Genomic DNA, 17,762 nt, shown 5'->3' with positions numbered 1-17,762 from the left:
AAGACCTACATGAATATTATGAGATAAGTTAGTCATAAGCAAAACTTACAAACTTGCATCTAGCTCTGAAAAAGCCAGCAGACTCCTTACTTGCCCATATCCCACTTTTCCAATCAATTGCCAAGTCTTATGGCTCATACCTCCACATCTCTTGCATTTATCCCCTTCTCTCCTCTTGCATGACTACCCCCTAGTCATCATCTGCCTGGGTTATTTTTATAACAGCCTCCTAATTGGTCTTTCTGCCTCAAGACTCTCCCCTCTCTAATCCATCCAGCTCCACACAGCTGCCAAAATGATGTTCCTAAGCACAGGTCTGAATGACCATGTAAAGCCTTGCTCATTAAACTACCGTAGCTCCCTATTCTATCTAGAATCAAATTAAAATCCTTCAGCCTGCTTCCAACCTACATTTCCAGGCTTATTATAAATTGCTCCCCTTCACACACTTCTTGGTCCAGCCAAATTGGCCTTGCTGTGCCTTACACAAGACATTCCACCTCTCATTTCTCTGCCTTTGCACGAGCTGTCCCTGTGCCTAGAATGGGCTCCCGTTTTACCTCTGCTTTTTGGAATTTTCGTTAAAAGCTTCTTCAAGGGCCACCTTTTACATGAAGACTTTGTTGACAAAGACTTCATGTCTCCTCCCCTGAAATTACCTTGTATAGGGTATTGTCTATATTTTTACATGTGTAACTGTTATTTCCCCTGATAAAATTTCAGTTTCCTAAGGGCTAAAATAGTTTCATTTTTGCCTTTTTAATCCTCAGAGCCTAGTACAGTGGCTGGCATATATTGTAGTAAGTGCTTAAGGCAGGGAGGAGGCACAGTGCATGGAGCACTACATGAGTTCAAATCAGGCCTCAGACACATACTAACTCTGTGACCATAGGAAAGCTACTTAACCTTTCTCTGCTTCAGTTTCCTCAGCTATAAAAAGGGTATAATAATAGCACCTACATTCTCAGAGTTGTTGTGAGGTTCAAATAGGATTATATTTGAAAAGCTTTTTTAGTACAGTGCCCGGTACATATTAAGCACTTGATAAATGTTTGTTTCCTTCTTTAATTAAATGCTTGTTGATTGACTAATTGATTAATATCTCCAAGGACGAGAGAAGGAAAGCTTTATACAAAAAGGATATCCTATAAAAAGATTTAAGGGTGGCAGATTTTAAGTGAATGATAAATGGAATATTTCCAATCCAATCCAACAAACATTTATTAAGCACCTACTATGTGTCAGGCATTGTGCTCAGTTTGCTGGGAATATAATAAATACATAAATAAATAAATAAATAAATAAACAGTCCCTGCCCTGAAGGAGTTTACAATCTAATTAGATTTGCTTGATTAGAGCTGAGGATGTAGGAAGATGTATATCTGCAAATAAGCAGTTAGGTAGGATAAAGTCCCATGAAGTTAGCCCGGAATTTTGTGTCCAGAGGGTCAAACGAAACCAATGTGAAATACTGAGAAGGGGAATATTTTTAAATTAACTTTTTTAATTTTTAAAAGTTAAAAAGCATCTTTTTTTGTGTTAAAATTGATTGAGTCATACAATATTAAGAGCTGAAAAGGGACCTTGGATATATAGTGTATAAAGTCCCCATTTTGTAGATGAGGAAATTGGGCTCCAGAGAAGTATATCGATCTTGTTTTACTTTGCTGATTGTCAGTAGCCCAGTGAGAGAGTTGTTGTTCTCAATAAATGGTGTGGGCCAAATATATTTTAGTGTAGATGGAAAAGAAGGGCTTAAACAAGCAATTTTATACCAAAATAAAATGCATTGCATTTAGTGGAGAAATAAAGTGATTTCACCTTTCTTTTGCTATTATACAACAACACAAATCATTTAGACAGTTGGGTGTGTAATAGACAGAGCATTGTACTTTGAGTTTGGGGAACCTGAGTTTGTATCCCTCTTAAGACACTTATTAGCTGTGTGACCTAGAGCAAGTCACTTAACTTGTTCTCAGTTTCAGTTCCCTCATCTGTAAAGTGGAGATAATGATAGAATTTACCTCACAGTGTTGTTCTAAGGTGCAAATGAAATCATATGTAAGTCACTTTGCATTTCTTAAAAGGCAATGTAAATATTATCTATTACCATTTTTAGCTATTAAAAATTGCCCATTGCTTCTGGAATGGATTTTAGACTCTTCTTGAGTCATTTTCTCTTTTGTCTTTATTTTACCTGGATATACCAGGACAAGAGAATGTCTGCTCTGTTGGTCTATATACTAAGCATATAGCAGGTTTCATATCCAAAGAGGAACTTAATAATCAAGCTCAGAGGTAGAGGAAGACTTAAGGATGGTTAACCTTTTAGTCAGACTCTGTCTAGGGATGGAGGAGGGCAAACCACCTTGGATACAGCACACACTGGGACAAAATGAGGGACATGTGTTGATTTAATTGAATGTTAATACAGAAATTAAAAGTTCTAAAGAGCAAAAATGGTGCATATGAAAAGGCCATATTTTGCTAGAGAGTAGAGGTCTAAGCATCTCTCCTCTCCTCACCTCCCTTCTGTTCTTCTCCTCCCTGTCTTCCTCTTTTCTCCTCTCCCTTCCCCAATAACAGTAACAGAGTTCAAAATCTCTAGATCCCACTTTTTTTTTTTCATCTGTAAAATAAAGGATGTTGGACTAGATCAAAGGATCCTAGAGATAGAGCTGAAAGATACTTTAAAGATATCTCAAGCAGGGGTGCCGTGGAGACTACAAGAGTCAATTGTTAAATTTTCATTGTGAGCGTTTACACCTCAGAAATCAGCAAACGCTAGATTTAAGAAAGAGATGGAAATGTTAATAATACGTGTTAAACTTAAAAGTGTGTCTTGCGAACCTTTTCCCCCAGACATCCAGTTGTTAAATATTTACCAGCCCACGGCTCTGTGCCTATGAAATTAACATGTCTTTGGGTGAAGTGACTAACATTGTAGAGGCCGAAGAAGTATAAAGACCAGATAATTTCTTGGGCCAGGAGATGCAGGGACAGCCAGGAGCAAGAAAGCACTCTTCTTAAAGACTAGGCTGCAGTTCGGTATTCTTGAGTACATGGCTGGACAACTCACCTAAGACCCCAGCCAGGCGTAGCCTGGAGCAAACAACAAACTCACCGTGCCCTCTGCAGGTCCCTGCTAGGGGCTGGCTCTTTGCTGTCACCATCCACTCGGCGGCTACTCGCACCTCTGTGGGTTTTTTGGCTGCTGGGAAATGAGCTGGACGCCCAACACTCACTCCGCGCCGCGGAGATTCCACGAGGCCTGGGAAAGTCCACCGTGCCTCCACCAACCCCTAGAGGAGCCGGGGCGTGCTGAAAGGAAACCATCGCTCAGATACCCACAGAAACACGCCTCCTCCACCGCCCTCGTCACACTCGGTCCTCCTCCCGACCGTCTAGTCTGCCATCCTCTCTCCTCTCACCTATTTGCAGAGGACTCAGTGGGAATAGGATCATTGTGGGGTCCTTCTCTTTTCCTCCTCTTCAACTGGAGGCTAAGTTGCTGATCTGGGGGGTGAGTGGGAAGCCCCCCGCCAAAAAAAAGAAAGAAAGAAAAAAGATAGGAAGGAAGTGGAGGAGAAACTAGCCCGGGATCGGCTTCTTGTCATTAGTGGGGCTGTAGAGACGCCACCTTCCTTCCCATTCTAGCAAGCGCGCTCCACCTAGTCCTCTCCAGTGACCCTCAGGACAGTGTAGCGCGGGAAGCTGTGGCACCTCGCGTGGAGCCAGTCACTGGTCCGGCAGGGGGCCTGACGAGCCCAGAAGTGCCAAGGTCCCAAGAGCGCAGCCGGAGGAGCACTTTCTAGGCAACAGGTTTCCCTCTCGCCCACTGCACCCAACTTGGAGCGGCGCCTGAGAAGACAGAGCGAAAAGGGCAGCGATTTCAGTTCTCGGTTAGTTTCCCCCCCCCCCCCATACTGCTCTTTCTCCCTGATAATACGTACCCCACAGGACAAGAAAGCGAAAGCTCTCAGAACTGGTGGGTTTCTGGAGAGAGGTGATCACTGGGAATTACTTAGGAATTTGGGAGGAGGGAAGATGCCCATCCATTGGATGACTTGGACCGCAAGAGAAAAAACACTTTTAGCAACCTGATCTCTTTTCTGGTAAAATATAGTATTCTTCCAGCTTGACTCTATTCTATGCAGAAGGAACCTTTTTGGGATTTCAGGATGCGTTAATTTCAACAGACACTTCTGAGGTAATGGAAAAGGGAGGGCTTGTGCTGCTCTTGCCTTTATTAAAAGGCCACATAAAATGACTCAGTCTAGACTTAACTTCTTAATAGGCTATTCTAATAACATCCCACTTAAATGCTTCATTTATAAAGTTATTTCAAATTTGCTTTAACACATTTGGGAGACTAAACTTTCTGAGAATTTATGTGAAGGTTCCACTCCATTGATTATTTCTTGAACTTTCTATCAGGCTATCTATCTTTCCCATGACTTGCCCTGTCTTGACAGAGAGTGACAATGGGACAGGAAGTTAACAGGAAACTGTTGTGGCCTTGAAGCGGCTCCTTCACAAGGCTTTTTGAGGAATGGAGGAGATAAGTTTGTGGTGCCAGGGTTGAGACAAGTGCATACTTTCTGGAGGACTCCTCCCCAACACACACACATACAAACATACACACTAACTCTTCCAAACTCTCCTGGAATAAGTAAATATCTGCTTTACTTCCTGTGATTCTTAAGCACTTGTGTAGTTGTTTTGCTGTTTCTCAGTCCTGGGAGGAGTTGTTATTTCACATTGGCTTCTTAAAATGAGTCACTGTGCTGTTTAATTATATAGGTTTTGCTAATGAACTTTTGAAAAATCAGACATGCTTTGTATGTGTGTTTCGAAATAAGACTACAGGTATGTTACATGTTTTTTAAATGTGGGATGAGTCGTATATAGAAAGTGACAATTCAGGCTTCCATTTCCTTTGGAAAGTATCTGTTGGTACTTTTAGATTGAACTAAGATACGTATTAAATAATTGTAAGCTCTGTCACACACATACCCAAAAGAAAATCCATTTTTCCCTTATTTCATTATTTTCTTTTCTTTTAGACAATGCTAATATATCCTTTCAGATGGTGCTAATCTTTAGGAAGTGGTTTCTAAAGTGTCTCTCTATTTGGCCATCCACAGTACTGTGGGCCTTCACCACCACTGTACGTAACTGGTACCTGAGCCAAGGGACAATTTCAGGAACAGGAACTTTGCATTGAAATACTTAAATCCACAGCTTTCACATTTTAGCACCCTGAAACCCTCATTGCAGTTGAATAGTAAAATTCTGGAAGAAAACTACAGGCAGACACTCATCACCAAAAGTGGGAGAAGGAAAGAAAGAGTATTTCTGAAAGAAGGAAGCTGGAATCAGTGGAGGAACTATGGTAATATGACTCAATTTAGCACAGAACTGGCAGATGGAATGGTCTAGGTCAGGGGTGGGGAACCTGCAGCCTGAAGACTACACGTGGCCCTCTGGGTCTTCAAGTGCCACCCTTTGATTGAATCCAAACTTCACAGAGTAACTCCCCTTCATAAAAGGATTTGTTCTGTAAAACTTGTACTCAGTCAAAAGGTCTCACCCAAGGACCTAGAAGGCCACATGTGGCCTTAAGGCTGAAGGTTCCCCACCCCTGGTCTAGGTCAATGCTCAGATATATAGAAAGGTGGTTAGGGTGGAAATATCTTTGACAATGGTGGTAAAGTCACACGGACTTTTCTTTTAAGTAAGCCTCATTTTCATGACAGTTAAGACTTTCATCTGAAGAGTAAGGACCTTCAAAGATTTTTAATTATCCAGATTCATATTATTTTTTATTTTAAAATCAATTCTCTAAGGAAGCTAGGGAATAATGCTTACTTCAAATTACATTGCTATTTTAAGAAAGTAATAATACATGAATGGCATAGTGATTTTTATGCCACACTATGCTGAGGTGGCTTCCTGAAAGTCAGGGATAGAACATAGTTATCTTTGTATCTTCCTCAGTATCTAGTATAGAAATATAAACATAATAGGAAATTAATTATTGTTAAATTTATGAATGAATGAATCCATTCATTCATTCATTCATCTGGTCCTAACTTATTTTGAATGTATGTTCTAATTGGCTAACATTACAATTTATTGTTAAAATGGAAACCACTAAAATGCTTAGAAGTACAAACATTCAAATTGATACTAAAGGATGATAGATTTCTCCACATTCTCTATTGACTCCAGGATCAAACAAAATCTTGTTTGGCTTTGAAAACCTTTCACAACCTATCTTTCCAGCCTCAACATATATCACTCTCCTTCCTGCATTTTATGATCTTGCTGACCTGGCCTTCTCTCTGTTTCTCACACCTCACATTTCAACTCTTATTCCTCTGCCTTTGTGCCAGCCATCCCTCATGCCTGGAATGTACTTCCTCCTTATTTCTACTTCATAGAATCCCTCATGTCCTTCAGGAGGCTGCTCAAGCACTGCTTTATATGGGAAGCCTTTCTTGATTCCCCTTTCCCCCAGCAGCTAGTCCATTCTCTCCCAAACTGCCCTGTCTTTAACTCTTCTTGCATTTATTCTGTATATACTGAGATATAGATAGAAAGGTAGATAGATAGATAGACAGACAGACAGATATTCCTCTGATAGAATGTAAGCTCCTCAAGAGATGGGACTATTTCATTTTTTTTTGTATTTTTATCCCCATTATATAGGACTGTCCCTGTGGCATAGTAGGCATTTAATAAATGGTTACTGATTAATTGCATTAGCCAACACACTGTTGATTTGCTAGTTGTCTTGTTATATGTTCTTGCTAACTGAATTTTCCATCTTTATATGCTTTTAGCAGTTATCAGTGGCACGCATCCTGTCTTGATGATCTCAAAAAAAAAAAATCCTCCAACTTCATTTCCATTATGAATCAAACATAGTTTTATATAGTCTTTGTTTTATATATATACTCAAACACATTCCATTATTCACTTTTCCCTTTCTCTTCCCCTTCCCCGTCAATGGCAAAATCATGGATGTACCTTCACAAAAACACTTTCTCCATAGCGTATCTCCACCCTATACAACTAATTCCCCCTTTCCCTTCCTTAACATATACATGCAGTTGGTACCTTCAAAATGTTGCTTCTGCTACACATCTATCCTGTGACTAAAATTGAGTATATAGCCTCCTAGTTGCTGAAGCATCATTTTACTCCATGTGATTGGTGGTTGGAGTATATGGGGAAGGAGACAGAGAAAACTTTACCCTAGTTTTTATGTAATTAATCTTGGTTAAGTTATTTTGGTCAAATGTTAGGCGACTCAGTTTCTTGATTTAAATTTGATCTTGATTTATTGGTAGACTTTTTCATCTGGGTTGGTTATCCTCAATCTTCCCAAGTTTTTATGGAATGAAGTGATACTCTTCTTTCCTGGCCCATCTGTATAGGTTGCCATATAACCTACGATAGAAGTAACCCCTTAGATTTTATTACAAATCTTATACCTTCTTTGTGTGGTAGTCATATACTTAGACTCCTGTGTTTTGCTGCTAATCTGTTGTGTACAACTGTCAAGAGCCTTTGGGGAAGCAGGCAGGCGGAGGAATTCAAAATGATAAAATGATAGACCATAGAATCTCAGAGTTGGAACAGACTTGAAATATCATCTAGTCCAGGGGTTCTTAAATTTTTTGGTATGTCTGTCCCTTTTGGCAGTCTGATGAAGCCTACAAATCCCCTCTCAGAATGTCTTCTTGTTTTGTCATTCAGTCATTTCAGTTGTGGCCGATTCTTCATGATCCCATTTGGAATTTTCTTGGCAAAGATACTGGAGTGGTTTGTCTTTCTTCTCCAGCTCATTTTACAGATGAGGAAACTGAGGCAAACAGGGTGAAGTGACTTGCCTAAGTTTGCCTAAGGCCACATTTGAATTCAGGTCTTCCTGACTCCAGGTCTTCCTGACTCCAGGTCCAGCACTCTATCTACTGTGCCACCTAGCTAATGTCTTCAAATACACAAAATATAGTTAAGATTACAAAGGAAAGTAAATGTGTGTGTGTGTGTATTCCCAGACAGTTCACAGATCCCCAGAAGTCTATCCCAGGTTAAGAACCCCTGATCTATCTAACCACTCTCTGATGTATGAGTCCTTTCTACATCATCTCCAATAAGTGACTGTGCAGTTGTTAAGCCACTTTTAGACCATGCTAATTGTTAGAAAAGTCATTCTTACATTGAGCCAAAATCTGCCTCCCTACAACTTCTACCTGTTGGTCTCTTTTCACATGGCACCTTCTGAATATTTGAAACAGCTATATCGTGTCTCCCCTCAGTCTCCTCTTTTCCAAGCCAAATAGCCCTACTTTCTTCTAATCATTTTCATATGACATGTTTCTCTGTTCTCTTACCATCTTGATCTCCCTCCTCTGGATGTATTTCAATTTGTTGACATCCATCATAAAATGTGGCAACTGCAACTCACTTGTGCATCACTCTCCTGTTGCAAAAAATTCCAGTGGCTCCCTATTTTGTTAGGGATCAAATACAAACACCTGTGGTTAGCATTTAAAGCCCTTCACAAGTTGGCTGCAGCTGACTTCTCAAGCTTTATTACACATTCCTCCCCTTTGCACAAACACTCTATAGTCCAGCTGAATTGACCTACTTGCTGTCCCACATAGGTGACGTTTCACTTCCTGTCTCTGGGCACATACTGTCCCCCATAACTAAACTATATTCTATCCTCATCTCTACCTTTTAGAATCACTAGCACCTTTCAAAGCTTAGTGTGTATGCACATATGTGTATATGAATGTGTATATATACATATATGTATAGGCATGTGTATATATGTATGTGTGTATACACACACATATAAAACTTGACAAACCTTAAAGTGCTACATTTGTTGTTGTTTAGTCATTTTTTAGCTGTGTCCAACTCTTCGTGACCCCTTTTGGGGTTTTCTTGGCAAAAATACTAGAGTGGTTTGTCATTTCCTTCTCCAACTCATTTTACAGTTGAGGAAACTGAGGCAAATGGGGGTGACTTGCTCACAGTTACACAGCTAGTAAGTGTCTGGGGACAGATTTGAACTCAGAAAGATGAGTTTTCCTGATTCCAGGACTGGTATTCTATTGCGCCACCTAACTGCCTCATAAAGTATTACATGAATATTAACTATTATAAAGTGCTATATAAATATTAGCTATTATAATTCCAGCTGTTAGTCTCTCTCCCAACTAGGTAATCACTTTTTTTTTTCTCTACATATATTTTGTCTGGGAGTTGCCTAGAGTACCAAGAGGTTAAGTGATTTGCTCTATATATTTTATATTTACTTATCTAATAATTAATAGTTATTGTTGGGTCCTTGAGCTGGGGTACTACACCATCTCCCTCTCCACTCAAAAGCCCTTCTTAGTGGATCTTTACATGCAGTAACTAGGTTCAGTCCTGGAAAAGCCTGGCCTCTAATGATAGGGGTTAACCTCTTTTTCTCACACTTTTTGGCTTATAACACCTCCACACTGGCAACCCAGGAGAAAATTACTTAAAGTTGAGGTTTGGCTCCTGTTTAGAATCTCCCCAAAGTTAGGAGCAGAATATTCAATGTAACTGGAAAACAGGTATGAAACAGGTATTTGTTTTCTTCCACAAAAGAAATATTTAATGTAAAATGCTTTCACCAACACAAATTGACAGAAAAGCTTAAACAGAAAAGCTTACTGTTAAACTCAGTTCAAAAGCTGTTGTATACTCTGGTGGAAAGTTGAGAATTAAACATAAAAGAACGTGAAGCAATTTGCAGACCTGCTGAATCAGCATTTTGTATTTCCCTTCACCCTGAGCTATCCCCTTCAGAATATTGTGTCAAGCAGGCCAGTGTTTGAGCTCTGTCCTGTTGTATATGGTAGATGATCAATCTACATTTGTGGAATTGGATTGAATTGTCTAAATATGAAGAGGGAATGGTTATTGAGGCTGAGTTTCTAGTTTGAGACCTTCTATTTTTTTTATGTGGAAGAATTATGAAGGCTAGATTACCTAAGGGAAGGAAGTTTCTTATCCTGGTAATCATTAATCCTTCTAGGAAAAAAGAGAGGAAACTCTTCTGAGGCTTGACATAACTATGAAATGCTGACTTACTGGCTTCTATAGCGGTACAGAGGAGAGAAAGAGAAAGAAATAGAGAAGAGCAAAGAGGAAAGCCATAACTAGTGATTTCTGTGCCAAGAAAGGGGATGCATGGGTTGGGGAGTGCCCTTCAAGCATTTGGAAATATAGTGGTGAAGGGATGCTGAAAGGAGGAGGAAGTAATGCTGGGATAAAACCACCACCACTACTGCCTTGGCAGTGCAACAGGAAGGAAAGGAAGTACTTTCTTTGTTAGGAACCCTCTGAATTCATTGTACTGGGTCAAATCTTCATTGTCCTTACCCTAGTTTTGACTGATAGAAGTGAATTGTTTATATTTACATTCAACTTTAAGGGGTTGAGGTAGGTAGCTTCATTTGTAAACAAGACCAAACATTCAGAAGTAGAAAGAATATATGCAATCTTCATAGGTAGAATAGATGGTAAGTTTTTCTTAGAAAGGAATTGCAGTAGTTTGGAGGGGCAGGGTTTGATGGACTTAGAATACTAACACAGTTCAGAATCAAGAATTTCTCAATGAATAGTCATATATAAATCATCTTGAAGTACGATATAGTAGGTAAGGTACTAAACTGGAAGTCAAATGAGATGATTTAAAATCCTAGCTCTGCTACTTACTAACTTTATTTCCTTGGGCACATAACTTTTCAAAACTTCTTTTGTACTCATCTACAAAATGAGAAGTTTGAACTAAATTATCTCTAAGGATCTTCCAGCTTTAGATCCTATGATCTAGCCTTCTATCTGTAGCATTGATAATTTTGGGGTTTTTTTAATTTCTTAGGGGAAGGAGATTCATTCATCAATAAAATTAAGTACCTGATGTGTGTGGGGAAATGTATTTGCATTTCAGATAATACAGAGTTTAGACGAGATATGGTCCACACTCTCCAGGGAGATGATACAAATACAGCTAATTATAATATACAATATTTCATGATTACTACATTACAGAAATACGAAGCAAAGTGGAGGTTTCAGGGCCATTCCATTATTAGATCAGCATTAGGAAAAGTTTCTATGTCTGATATATATACTTATATATACACACATATAAACACATACATATATACATATGTGTGTCCGTCCAGACTCAAAAACTTACTAGGTGTGTGATGCTAGGCAAGTGACAACCTTTTTCTGCTTCAGTTTCCTCATCTATAAAATAGAGATAATAAGCACCTACATCCCAGGATTATTGTAAGGCTCAGATGAGATACAATTAGTAAAGCACTGTGTGAATCTGAAAGCATTCTATGTATGCTAGCTACTGCTAGCTATTATGATGCCACAATTTATTGAAATTTTCTGTTTTCAGAAGGAAGAATTAAGAATGATTACCATGCCCTTCAGCCTTCTTTTCTGACTAGCTAATATATGAAAAGGAATATCTATGTGCAGATATACGTATACACATACAGGCATATTCCTAAAAAGGAATATGTGTGTACCCATATACATGTCCAAAAATTCTATTGAAATTTTCCTATTAATTCTCCAAGTTGGATTTTTATTTTCTTGATGATTTTTTTCAGAATCAATTTACATGATTCATTCAATGGATTCTCTACTACAATCATATTCTTTCTCTATGTTTACTGTTGTTACAATGTATGTTACAATGCTCAAACACTTTGAATATATAAAATTATATAACAAGAATATATATATCTGACGAGTATCCATATGTACATTTGATATATATATATGCATATATATGAAAAGTATATTTACTTATTTGTAAATCATGGAAAAATTGTGGTTTATAAATGCTGGATATATTACCATGAGAGTATGGAGAAGCATCTAGATGGCATGGGCCTGGAGTCAGGAAGACCTGAGTTCAAATTTAGCCTCAGACACTTACTAGCTGTGTGACCCTGGGCAAGTCACTTTACTCTGTTTGCCTCAATTTCCTCATCTGTAAAATGAGCTGGGAGAAGGGAATGGCAAACCGCTCCAGCATCGTTGGCAGGGAAAAATCTAAATGGAGTCACCAAGAGTTGGATCCAACATGCTTATTTAGACATCTGATCAGTAGATACACACACACACACAGATGTATATATGTTTATACATATTTATATAGCTATATCATATTTGTATAATGATATATGCATATATGCACATGTATATTTTAATCATAAGGGATGAGCTTGCTCCATTTTTTTCTATACTTTCTTAGATTTAAAATTTTAAAAGAACTTATCACTCTTTCTTAGTTTTGTTTAGTAGTTAAATAAACTAGGCTGGTCTGAAATTAGGCTTCTGAATCAAGGCTGACCTTAGAGAAAATTTCCAATTAGACAAAGTCCTCCTATTACCCTTTGATTGTCAAAAGTCTCTTACTGAGGTTATCATGCCCAGGCCTGCCCTCCCTGTTCAGTGTTCCAACCTCTAGATTTATCTCTCCACTTTCTCCTATTAAAAATTGCTTCTGTATAATTCCCTCCTTCAGTGATTCCTAATATTCTCTAGGATAAAATACAAAATCCTTCACCTGGCATTTAAAATCTTCCACAATAGAGCTTCTGCCTACCTTTTCAGTCTTATTTTCATTTTATCCACTTCACATATTTTCCATTAGGGCCAAACAGTCCTGCTAGCTAGCTGTTCCCTGAACATATTGTTCCCCCTGTCAATTGTGTGCCGTGACCTGGGCTGACTTCATGCCTGGAATGCACTCTGTCCTCATCTTCACCTCTTTTAATCCCTAGTTTCCTTCAAAGTACAGTTTAACTGTTACCTCCTATGCAAGGCCTTTCCAGATCCATCCCCAGTTCACAGAATTCTTTATTTCTGTTGAAATTACTTTGTCTACCTTTGGTTTTGCCCTCCTGTGAATAGTTTGTATCCTCCTAGTAGAATGTAAGCACCTGTAGGGCAGGGGCTGGGGTGTGTGTGTCTTTTCTCTAGTGCCTAGCACTGGGCCCTGCATACAGTAACTACTTAATAAATATATGTTTGAATGAGCTCTGTGGAAGACTCTGGCAACGTAGGCCTGGTCATGATAGATTGATTGCACTTGAGTTCATATTATTCCTGTCCCAGAAAACTGTCTGAGGTTTAGCATGAAATAGAAGCCTGATCACCAAAGGAGAAGTAGAAGAAACCAGTGGGTGGCTGTAGCAGGCAGCATCTACGTTATCTTAAAATCTAAAAGTTTTAATATGCTTCTGCTTGTTTGATTATAAAGTTACCAAGTGAGGGGATTATCTCCACCCATGTCTTTTCCAAGACCAGTGGAATATATTTTTTCAAATAGATTGCATGAGAAATGGCTGATTAGAGCCCCCATCTAGCCAGGTGGAGCAGGTTCTCATATAAACACAATGGATATATATGTAGAGATTAACTTATAAGACCATCTTCAGTTCCATGCCATGAGACTGCTATAGAATTAAATTCATTTGGAATGTCTGTAACTCAACCTCATTTCAAGGGGTCCAAGATGGCCCTTAGGCCAGCTAGATGGTGTAGAGGATAGAACTAGACCTGGAGTGAGGAAGACCTGAGTTCAAATCAGGCCTCAGACATTTATTAACTGTGTGACCCTGGGCAAGTCACTTAACCCTGTTTACCTCAGTCCCCTCATCTGTAAAATGAGCTGGAGAAGGAAATGGCAAACCACTGCAGTTTCTTTGCCAAGAAAACCTCAAACGGGATCATGAAGAGTTGGACATGACTGAAACAAATGAACAGTAACAAATAACAACAAGATGGATCAATCCTATACTAAATTCACCTTTAAGGATAGCAGTATTGAAGTTTTTGCCTGTGTGTATATGCACCTATATAGTCAAGGAGAGGATAAGAAAAGAACTTTTTCAGCAAAGGACAGTAGAACAGCAATGGCATGGGAAAAGGAAAGAAGCCATTTTGTTTTGCTTTTAAGGTGTTGGTAGAGTTAATTTTGCTATATATATTCAATTATTCAACGCAGGAAGTGCAAAGTATTGCTTTGCAAATATCTCCCAGGTCTGAAAAGCTTGTGTAAATGTACTTATTTTACTAATTGAAAAAAAAAGAAAAAACAATCTGACAAAAGACTCAGAGCCACAGCCTTGTTAGTTGGCATTTGAATTTAAATATAGGGAAGTGGAACTGAAGGCATATTTGTCCAGGTACAAGCGGCAGCCTCGGTTTTCACCCGTCCTTACACACGCATTTCCAGTTTCCCCTTTACTGTTCTGTTTGTGGAAGTGAGCTTTCTTCTACAAAACGTTTAAGTGTAGAAGCAGTTCCAGTCTTATAGTAAGTCAGAGTGATTCACTGAGAGCCCTGTTCATGCTTTACCTTAGGTCAAAAAGCAAATATACCAAATGAAAACTAGTGTGCTTTTTCATCTACGTAAGCATTTTAATTATTAAGAAGATTAAGTTGAGTGTGGAGTCAATTAGACTACAGTGTCATTTTAACAACATTCAACAACACTTTTTAAGCATCTACTATGAATATGGCCATGTGTTGAGCACTGGAGATCAAAAAAGACACACAAACCCTGCTGCTGGGGAGCTTATGGTAGCATGGATGGAGATGTACACAACTGTGACTAAGGGAGAATGTGATAAGTGTGAATGTCCAGCAAAGTACTATGCAAAATCTGAAGAGGGAAAGATAATTTTTGCTAGAAGGGTCAGAAGGTGAGCATGTGATTTTAGACAACAACTACTACTAGCCATTTTTTTTGCAAGTAACACAAACCACATGGCAAAAGATGCCCTCTGAGAAGGCTATGTGGAGTGGACATGGTAAGGTAAGTTAGTGGTGAGCTCATTTGTGTGGGCTACCACAGACAGAGGGGAGGGAAGAGGAAATTCTTTCCTAGTTTCATATTTTAAATCACTATTCTTGCCAACTAGGGGCTAAGTTCTGTTGTTTCTAAGCTACTAAGGAACTGCAAGTGTTGTCAACTTTGTCAAACTTTGGTTCTCTGGTGCAGAGCAACAGGCCTGATCTAGTCCTACCCTCTCATCTTACAGATGAGAAAACTGAACTTTCTATATACCCAGACTCAAACCATGAACATTATGACTCTAAGAGATATTTGCTTAAGAACAGTAAACTTGGGAGTCACACTAAGCTAAATCATTGTGGAGATTTTCTTTGTTTTCCTATCACTGTGATTTTAATAAAATCGTCTCCGATTCGTTTTTGCCTGAGTCATTGTAGGGAGTAGCTAGGCTTTCTAGTGCAGAGACTTCTTCAAAACCCTGGGTAACAGTTCTTAGCCCATAAGCAGAGAAAGACCCGCCCCAATTGATTCAGGCCTTTTGTAACACCAGAAGGGATTTATATATATGCATTCAACAAACGTTTTTTGATTGGCTACCATACGTACGACACTATTCTAGACACAATAGGGGTTTACAAAGATCCTGATCCAGCTCAAAGTAATGGAATGATGTCTTCTTTGGTGCTAGATGACTATTTGCTCTACTTGACTGAGGAGGGCAAAACTAGTAGCAATGGAAGGAAGTCAGAGAAACAGATTAGGCATCATATAAAGGAAAATTTCTAACCATCAATCTAAAAGGGGAATGGGCAGGTTCTGGAGACAGTAGGTCCTTCCCCACAGGAAGACCTCAAACCAAGGCTGGATAACTACTTGTTGGGCATGTTAAAGAAGGAATTTTTATTCAGGTAAAAGTTGGACTACATACCGTGTGAAGTCCCTTCAGCCTCTGAGGTTCTCTATGATGATGGAGTGTGGAAGTAGGGACCATTATTCCATTTGTTGCCAGAAAGAGTTATTTTAGTATTTGGAATGTATGGCAAGGGTGAAACTGGAATGTAATCTGCTGATATTCCTAAGCTTGGGAATATAAAGCTGACATAGCAAATGCCATCTCCTTCATGAAGCCTTCCCTCAACCTTCTAGTCATAAATTATCTCATCATCCTTGAAACTCTTCCCGGGCTGCTCATCCACCTTTGGTGTCCACCTCTCACCCAATTCTCACTTGTGGCTCTAAGAAGCTATAGCATGCACAGTGGCCACACCCCAATAAAACTGCCTCAGCAGACCTGCTAAACCAGGTAGAGGGTAACCAACAGACCTCAAACCCAGTGGTGTGTTAGGGGGATGTCTACCCCAAGTACGTGAAGCCTTTCCCCCGGTGGAATGGGGAAAGGAGAATAATTTGTTCCAGTGCCCATGAAGGCGGCTGAAGTAGGCACTATGGAGCACTTAGAGCTTGGTCAGACATCAAAGATGCCAAGGTCATCCACTGCATCCCAGGCCATTGCCAGTTGTCTTGATTTTTGTCCTGCCACTGAATTTCAGTAACACTGGAAGAAAGAGGGAGGCTGACGACTGTACAGCTCTGCCTCACATAAATCCAGTTCATGTGCAAGTTAAGACTTAACCCGTGATGTCTTTAGTCCTCTTCAAAAATAAAGAGCAAACAACAACATCTCATCCTCCTTGAAACTTATAGAGCTTTGTTCTTCCAGTTGAGGATTTTAATTTTGTTTGGCACAGGGCTTTGAACATAACAGGGATTTCACTATTGTAATGGACTTCAGGATGAAGAAACTCTCTCTTACTAATGCAGGGTGAAACCTTCCCTGAAACTTGTAGTCTTACATGAGTTATCTAGAGCACAGGATATTGCCAGCCAATGTGTCTCAGAGGTGAGACTTGAATTCAGGTCTTCCTAGATTTGAGGCTAGCTCGATATCCATTGAGCCACTGCCTCTACACTTATATGCCTTGCACATAATAGATTTTTTAATAAAACTTGGTTGAATTCAGTGAAGGTATAGATTCAATTAAAGGTCCCCTCAGGTCCCTTTCAACTCTGGCATTCTGTGATTCTGTCAACTATGTTTTTAAAAAGGATATTAGGAAAATGTTTTAAAGGAAATTTTGGCTTCCGGTCTAGTTCTTTGGTTTCTTTCTTTTACCTAAATGTAACAAATAATTTAACATCCAAATGTTTTTTGTAAATTTCTTGGTGAATGATTTAGTTTATATTTTATGCACAAGGAATGTTATGATGAAATAATTCTGGTGACTTAATCTGGCCATCTCAGGCAGGGTGTTTTCTCATTTGGGCATTTGTCTTTGGAACTTCCTACTAATTGTAGTTTGAACACTTACTGGTCATTAGGCTACTGTTCTACCTTTCATTCTAAACCATTTGTTTTCAATTCAGTTGTGAAGTCCAGCTGAACATTAATTTAAATGTATGTAATTACTATGTATGTCTATCAAGAATTAAGGGTATAAGGGCAGCTAAGTGGCAGAGTGGATAGAGTACTGGCCCAGAAGTCAGGAGTACCTGAGTTCAAATCTGGCATCTGACACATAATACTCACTAGCTGTGTGACTCTGGGCTAGTCACTTAACCCCAATTGCCTCACTTAAGCAAAAAAAAAAAGAAAAGAATTAAGGGTATGTAAATATCAGAGTATCAAATTTTAGAAGAATTATTTTATTTTAGTGCAAAAGATTTTTGGTAAATAATTTCTTAGACAATCATAGCTCTAGCAGCAGGCAAATCAGGGAAATTGTTATTTGAGGGTAAATACTTTTCATGTTTAGTTAGTGTTTGTTTTCATGTTTTAGAGAAATACTCTCATATCATTTTTAAAGTTAGAAGG

General features: G+C 39.0%; 1 protein-coding gene and 1 long non-coding RNA gene across 5 annotated transcripts in view; one reads left to right on the top strand and one right to left on the bottom strand.

The window, feature by feature from the left end:
• LOC114034907 overlaps window positions 1-3,522 on the bottom strand; it is a 62,244-nt gene extending 58,722 nt beyond the window's left edge. For all 3 annotated transcript variants that reach the window (XR_003568155.1, XR_003568154.1, XR_003568156.1), the window contains exons 1-2: window positions 3,432-3,522; window positions 3,125-3,321 (exon numbers count right to left, since the gene is read on the bottom strand). This is a non-coding gene — a long non-coding RNA (uncharacterized LOC114034907). The remainder of the gene's footprint in view (window positions 1-3,124; window positions 3,322-3,431) is intronic.
• The window catches only part of STX11 (syntaxin 11), a 56,046-nt gene that overhangs the window by 7,610 nt on the left and 30,674 nt on the right, over window positions 1-17,762 (top strand). The window contains exon 1 of one of the 2 annotated variants that reach the window (XM_027850734.1): window positions 3,820-3,902. The exons of the other annotated variant lie outside the window; for it this stretch is intronic. The gene's annotated coding sequence lies outside the window, so the exon portion shown is untranslated. Of the gene's footprint in view, window positions 1-3,819; window positions 3,903-17,762 lie in introns of those variants that run through there. 2 annotated transcript variants of the gene reach the window in all.

Source organism: Vombatus ursinus, unplaced genomic scaffold (assembly GCF_900497805.2).
Source record: "Vombatus ursinus unplaced genomic scaffold, bare-nosed wombat genome assembly UNPS02009132.1, whole genome shotgun sequence".
Taxonomy (NCBI): Eukaryota; Metazoa; Chordata; class Mammalia; order Diprotodontia; family Vombatidae; genus Vombatus; species Vombatus ursinus.
This window is presented reverse-complemented; position numbering and strand designations above follow the sequence as displayed.